This window comes from Diadema antillarum, unplaced genomic scaffold (assembly GCF_040938485.1).
Source record: "Diadema antillarum isolate AM-2024a unplaced genomic scaffold, OU_Dant_1.0 scf00000086, whole genome shotgun sequence".
NCBI lineage: Eukaryota > Metazoa > Echinodermata > Echinoidea > Diadematoida > Diadematidae > Diadema > Diadema antillarum.
In genome coordinates, this window is record NW_027270975.1 from 595,731 (window position 1) to 603,885 (window position 8,155).

Here is an 8,155-nt window from a genome sequence, read left to right on the forward strand (position 1 = left end):
TACACTAGTAGTGCGCACTCAGTTGTTACAAGTGCGTCACGCGCTACTATACGCGCTGTCAATCCTGTAAACAACTTCTAGTTCGGGCCGCGGACTGCCACAACAGCCGGTGTAGCGGCAGATAGCGTTCCGCGGCGTTTTTTTTGTTCTAAAACAGTATCCGCCGGCAGATCGTGTCCTAACACTGGCGGATACTGTTCTGAAGCGCAGGTATCGTTACTATCGTTGCTTCTCACTGTGGTTTCTTCTTTTCGCTGATTCTGCCAATGCGCCCCTGCTTGTTCGCTGCTTCCATTTCGAGTTTCACGTACAATAACTCTATATTTGCTGCTTCCGCCCCTCGCTGCTGCTGTTTCGCTGCCTCCACTTACACTCCAGACCGGTATTCCGAGGTTACAACAGCTAGCTCAAACGAGAAAATGAAAGGGAGGCAGAATTCACTCCAGTGCACATGGTGCAGGTATCATGCCTAGGTGAATGCAGCACTTTGCCTACTAAAATGTCCGCAGATTATAAAAATATCAACAGATTATAAAAATGTCAACCGTGAGTCCCTGTAACGTATTCAAAGAGAGGAATAAGTCCGCCCTGTTGTGTATTCATAGGGAGGCAGAATTCACTCCATCTCGTGACGATTCATGCAGCATTTTGCTTACTAAAATGGCTGCAGTAGCCACTTGGAACCTAATCCGCGCAGCGCGGAACTCTTTCGACACAGTCCCTGACGAAGATCACGTGCACGCGGCAGGTTAAGCAACGCTATTACAACGTAGTAGCCTGTACGTACAAAATCCGCCGCTGTACAGTATCTGCCGTCACTAATCGCGGCAGATTTCAGCCCATGTCGGAACGATAACTGCCGATTGAAACGATAACTGCCGGCGGATACTGTTCTAGAACAAAAAACGCCGCGGAACGCTATCTGCCGCTACACCGGCGGCCTTTCTTGTGCATAACAGTACGTGGCGTACGTATACTCTTATACGTACGTACAGTACTTACAGTGTGCGGGATTTCCGAGTGCGACGTGCGTAAATGTTTGGGACGAACATCTTCGGACATCTTGACTTTTGAGCGAGTGCTACATGTAGCTGACTGGTATTGACCCACAAAGGTACGTGAATAATGCTGTTAGTTTTCGACCCATTTTATAAAACTAATGATGCACAGGATAGAGTGTGTTAGTGAAGGTGCGGCGCGCTCGAGAGTATTGACAACGGTTGCAAACATGCACTCGGCTGCGCCTCGTGCATGTCGCACCATTGTCAATACTCTCGAGCGCGCCGCACCTTCACTAACACACTCTATCCTGTGCATCATTAGTATATTATAAAATGGGTTCAAGAATGTAGCCAAGTGGAAGCGCTGAAATGAGTCACGTGTGCGTGCATTATTTTCTTCAGGTAAGCACTAAGAAGAGTCTCTCTTCCACCTCCCTGGCCTGACGTACGTCACAATGTTTTACACTAGCAGTGCGCACTCAATCAGTTGTTACAAGTGCGTCACGCGCTACTATACGCGCTGTCAATCCTGTAAACAACTTCTAGTTCGGGCCGCGGGCTGCCACAACAGCCGGCGGCCTTTCTTGTGCATAACAGTACGTGGCGTACGTATACTCTTATACGAACGTACAGTACTTATAGTGTGCGGGATTTCCGAGTGCGACGTGCGTAAATGTTTGGGACGAACATCTTCGGACACCGTTTGAGCGAGTGCTACATGTAGCTGACTGGTATTGACCCACAAAGGTACGTGAATAATGCTGTTAGTTTTCGACCCATTTTATAAAACTAATGATGCACAGGATTATTTCGTGGCGTTAGTGAAGGTGCGGCTCACTCTCGAGTATTGACAACGGTTGCAAACATGCACTCGGCTGCGCCTCGTGCATGTCGCACCATTGTCAACACTCTCGAGCGCGCCGCACCTTCACTAACACACTCTATCCTGTGCATCATTAGTATATTATAAAATGGGTTCAAGAATGTAGCCAAGTGGAAGCGCTGAAATGAGTCACGTGTGCGTGCATTATTTTCTTCAGGTAAGCACTAAGAAGAGTCTCTCTTCCACCTCCCTGGCCTGATGTACGTCACAATGTTTTACACTAGCAGTGCGCACTCAATCAGTTGTTACAAGTGCGTCACGCGCTACTATACGCGCTGTCAATCCTGTAAACAACTTCTAGTTCGGGCCGCGGGCTGCCACAACAGCCGGCGGCCTTTCTTGTGCATAACAGTACGTGGCGTACGTATACTCTTATACGTACGTACAGTACTTATAGTGTGCGGGATTTCCGAGTGCGACGTGCGTAAATGTTTGGGACGAACATCTTCGGACACCTTGACTTTTGAGCGAGTGCTACATGTAGCTGACTGGTATTGACCCACAAAGGTACGTGAATAATGCTGTTAGTTTTCGACCCATTTTATAAATCTAATGATGCACAGGATTATTTCGTGGCGTTAGTGAAGGTGCGGCTCACTCTCGAGTATTGACAACGGTTGCAAACATGCACTCGGCTGCGCCTCGTGCATGTCGCACCATTGTCAATACTCTCGAGCGCGCCACACCTTCACTAACACACTCTATCCTGTGCATCATTAGTATAATTGCGTACCACTATAACTGAGAAACTACCCACCAAGTGCGACTGAGTATACCCGCGTATGAATTAATTAGCACGCTTGATGACCGCGCGCTGTCCATTTGTTTTGTACATGAAAATCGCGCAGTTCCCAGTCTTTTCAATTAAGCGTCTTTGGTACTATGCTATATCCAGTGGTTAGAGATCGAAGGATAAAACCCAAACAAACTAAGAGATGACGTCATTTCGATTCATGGTGCGCCGGACGTGTCAAAACTTGAACTACTTGAAAAACGATTCTTTGCAAATTTGCGGCTGTTTCATTGGTTGAAAGTTAAAATGAGGTCTGTATCGATATTCACAAGAGATATCGATACGCCATCTTCATTCTTTTTCTCAAGTCGAATACTGTATAGTCGAGTCGAGTCAAGATACAAAAATATGTCGTCAAAAGCGAGCCCACTGCTGAAGAAACTCATGGAGTCTCATTTAGATATTAGACCAAGTGACTTGATCATTATTAATGATAAACACATAAAACAAATTATTTCTGATTTACGCGATTTCTTTAATTTTAAAGTGTTTATAATTCCATTTGATCAATTTTTTTTTTTTTAAATCATGATGATTATAATTTCATAACCCACATGTTACCGGAACAAGATAACACAGGAAGCCATGTACATGGCATCTGATATAAAGGTAAGCCCTAAGATTTATATTACTATTAGTCTATTCGAATTTGGAACAATTTAAAAAAATATATATTTATTTATTGTTTTGTGTTTGTTTTTATTTACATTTTTTTGTGTGTTGTGGTTGTAATAGAACGTGGCTCTAAAGGCAGTTTGGATTATTTAGGAATGGGGTGGGGGTTTTTCATTGCATTAGGCAGCTTTCTAACGCCAGACCGAACGTCAAGCTTAGTACGAGGTGACGTCTCAAATTCTTACCCTCGGGTCGTCTTCTAAATCTGAGGACGGGAGTCGGTGGAGATTTCCCCGATTCCACGTCGTCGCGACTTGTAACGACGTGAGTGACACTGTATTTCTTTGTAAGGCCTAGATCTATATGATTATGGATAATAATCTAATTCTGCTAGGTTTAATCTTCACGGGCCTAAAAGATAGATTGAAGTGTTAAAATTCACATAAGTTAAAGAGAGAGAGAGAGTGAGAGGGTGGGGGGGGGTTATGAGGCATTTCCCCCATCAGAAATGTTCCCCCCCCCCCCCCCAGTTAACCCAAACACTAAAAATGACCTCTAACATGTTGTTAGAGACTTTAGAGGTCACAGTCGCCAATTCCCCCGAAAATGTCAATCCAACTTAACACCCCAGGTTCTTCCTTCCCCTTGGCCTTCTTCTTCTTTCCTCTTTTTTTCTCTTTTCCTTTCCCCTTTCTCTTCTTCCATACCTAAAGAAAATTTGTGACAAATTTTAGACAAGTTGTCTGATTTTACCAACATCAGCAAAGAATAAGGGGAAAGCACGAATGACAATAAATCAGAGCGAAGAGATTGTGTTACATGCAGTCTCTTCGGCTCGATAAGAAACTTGACACCCCACCTCTCTCCCCTTGTGGAAATTTCCACAAAAGCAGGTGCCACACCCAGGTGCGTGCCAGACGAAAGAATGCGCGCGCTGGAATAAACAGCGTGTAAATATCCTGGAAATATCGATCGAAGAACCAGCTCATTAGTTGAATTAAAGGAATCATTGCAAAAATATCGTGATTCTATAGCCTTTCTTTTGGCGCATAGTAGGAAACATCAAACAGTCGAATATAGTGTACTTGATCGAATATCTTATGTTCCCTGAACACTAAAAAAAAAAAAGATCGATTAATCAGTCAATTAAAAATGCAATCACAGAAATAAAAAGGTCTCGTATGCCCAGAGAAATTCACTACGAGTAGGTTCAATGAGATGCAGTCATCACCTGGGGGGCGTTTCATCAACGAGTTCGTCGGAGGCTTTCACCGACGAATTTGCTATCAGCCAATCAGACGCAAGGATTTACACTGACAACTGTCAAAAGCTAATGAAATCCTTGGTCTGATTGGCTGATAGCAAATTCGTCGGTGAAAACTCCGACGAACTCGTTGATGAAACGCCCCCCTGGTTAGACAGCAAAATCGTGACAATTAATTTCAGTTCACGCTCATCATAACTGCTTATTACTTATCAAAGTTTTGGCCAGGGAGGTCTTTCTTCCACCTCCCTGGTTTTGGCTATCAACATTCGTTCGTACGTGTTTTTTGTTTGTTTGTTTGTTTTGTATGTTTTTCCTCAAGTGAAAGACGTAATGATTTCTTCGTATCGAACGTAGACTATGTTTACCGTTTATCCAAACAGTAGGCGCCTAGGCGTACTTTCTGAATATATTCAGAAATTTCTATCAACATTTTAAATATATTACAAGACTCCCAAATACCAGTTGAAAAAAAAATAAGAAATCGAATTTTTGAGATATGAACAACAACAAAAAATAACTAGATCTGTCGTCTTTGGGACACGATACATACATGGTATAAGTATGAACTTGATAGGCATATCACTTTCTGAGCTAACCTCTGCACAACTTTTGGGGAGAAATAAAGAAAGAAAGAAAGAAGAAGAAGAAGAAGAAGAAGAAAGAAAGAAAGAAAGAATCCGTACAGATACAGAAGGTGATTCGAGAGGATACTCGGATCACCTAAAAATGCATAGGAAAAGACCACTTCAACTTCGAATGACTTCGAATTTCTCAAAACCGTTCCCTAGTTCATGGACATCCCATAGAAACGCGTGTTTTGATATATAGGCCTACACGTTGCTATGGCATGTCCTCGAACTATTATATCTAGTTTCGCGAAACTACGGCCTGGCATGGCCACAGTAATTTTTTTCCGTAACCTCCCGCCTCCCCTTCCCCGATTCGAAAACAGCTTGATTGAAGCCCCTGCCTATATTTAAACACGAACCTTATTAAACCCTAAGTTAGGTACATGGTTTATATGGCTAGTGTTTGAATAGAATTTACTATTTTAAGTTAATAATAGACTGTCAGTATTGCAACTGATTAACAAATTGCCCTACATCGACGTAAATATTTTGTTCATAAATATGAATAAGACTCTCAGTAGTTCCATAATCGTTTGTGTGTCGATCGGCAGGTTAGGGTTACGGAAAAAATAATCGCGGCCTGGCCTCTGCTCTGCCATGCCTCGTCTTCTGTACACGTGTATGTACGCCTGTACTGTACGCCTGTACTGTATACATGTACAACACGGTCCACATCACGCACATGGTTTTGCAGCAGATTTCACGGTCGACGGTCGGTCGATGCTACACTACAGCAGTGAATGCGATTGAAGGATAGCGAGCTTCGCGATGCCGCGGGCTGTATGTGATGATTTTAATCACAAATCGTGTTTGGTAGTGTGGTTTTTTGAGCAAATTTGTGCTCAAACCTTCTGAAAAGACCTTTAGTCTGACATCAGATAGAAAAAGAAGACATACGAGAATGAAGTGAGTATCAGTATGTTATAATAAAACTGAATGAAAATTGTGTCAGTTTCGCGTTTTCAGGAGCCGGTGAATTTGCCCGGCTCGCGATCGCGAGTTTGTTTTATTCTGTTACGGAGGGATACCATGCAAGAAGCCTCGCAAAATTACATGACGGTCCTATTATAAAATGGGTTCAAGAATGTAGCCAATAGGAAGCGCTGAAATGAGACACACCTCCTTCCTTTACTTCAGTACAACTGCACTGCCTGTAATCCTATGGTAGATTGCCGATCGTCTGTGCGCGCGGCGGCTCCTTTGATGAATTGCGTGCATACGCGTACGCGCCGTCAATCCTGTAAACAACTTCTAGTTCGGGCTGCCGGCCGGCCGGCCTGTCTTCCCTTGTGCATAACATATGTGGCGTACGTACGTATACTGTACTATACGTACACTTTGTACAGTACAGTAGACCAAGCGTTATGGGACCGGACACGTACATGGAGTCACTTTGAAGAGCAAATCCAACGATTTAGCAGGTTAATTCTCACGCCGTTTTCAGAGTATGTTGTCTAGTAGGCCTATATGAGAAGTCTATATCAAGTCTTTAAGGTAAAGGGTGCATATTCTATGTAAAATAAGTAAGTTTTCATGCGGGTGTCCGGAAACCCAACCCCCCATTATACTTATACTGTATGTGCGGGACTTCCGCGAGTGCGACGTGCGTAAAAGTTTGGGACGAACATCTTCGGACGTCTTGATCCACAAAGGTACGTGAAAAACGCTGAAAAATGATGTTAGTTTTCGAATTTTCGACCCATTTTATAAAACAAATGATGCACAGGATTATTTCGTGGCGTTAGTGTAGGCGTAGCTCACTCTCGGGTATTTACAATGTAGTGCATGTTTCCCAATTGTAAATACCCTCGAGTGCACTACGCCTACACTAACGCACTCTATCCTGTGCATCATTAGTATATTAACGAACCTTTTTACACACTCTGGTTAAATGACCGACTATGACGCACATAATGGGTCAGTATGTGACGGACATTTTGCTCCCGTGACGGTACCACGCATCATCAAATTGGTGGTACTTGACGCGACCATGACGCACTTTTCCCGGGGGTCAAGAGGTGCGTCATACAAATGACAGCTGCATAAACATATACACTCGTGGCTATCTGGTTCAATGCTCAGACACTTCTGCTTGGAGAACAGTTGCTCTAGTTTGCGTTCCTAACAAGAAATATTATCCGTAGTGTTGCTCCACATAACAAGTCATGATGTACAATTTTATTATAACTAGCGGGTACCCGTGCTTCGCAGTGGCCATGGCCACTGTGCACAGTGAACGCGTCGCCGCAGTTACCGTGCATTCGCGTCTGACGCGAGCATCACCGTCATCGCGCGTATAACATGACCCTGATGTTGCAACGCGTAATCCATGTGTAGGACCGCATAGCAACCGGCTTGTGCCGAAAGGGTGGGTTGGGTGGTGGCGCGTCGCGTTAATGGGAACACCACCCTTCGTCCAAAGCCCCCCCCCCCCCCGGTTTTGCCGAAAGGGTGCGTTGGGAGCGTTGGATCGCGTCGCGTTGACTGGAACCCCACCCTTCGTCCAAACCCCCCCCCCCCCCCCCCCCGGTTTTGCCGAAAGGGTGCGTTGGTACTTTTTCTCTTTTTCTCATGTAACCCTATAAAGCCCAAGCTATCTTGATGTTATTGTTTGATGTTTCATCGTCACATTCGGCACATGGGTAGAGCAACTCATAGTCTACATGACCGCATACTTGATTTTTTTTTTTCATGGTGACACATAGAGGGCGCTATTCACCAAAATATAAAGAAATACATAGGAAATATGCTAAAAACATGATTTTTCTGTATAATTTCTTTATCCCCACTATGTGTTATCATAGACCAATATTTTTCATATTTGCCACAAATGATTTGCAAGTCAAAGCTCATTATTTTTTATGGTCGAAATTTCTCAAGGTCACTACATGGGGGCGCTATTCATAACAAAATAAAGAAATACATTATGAGACCTGTGATGTATTGTTAGGAATAGGTACATGCATA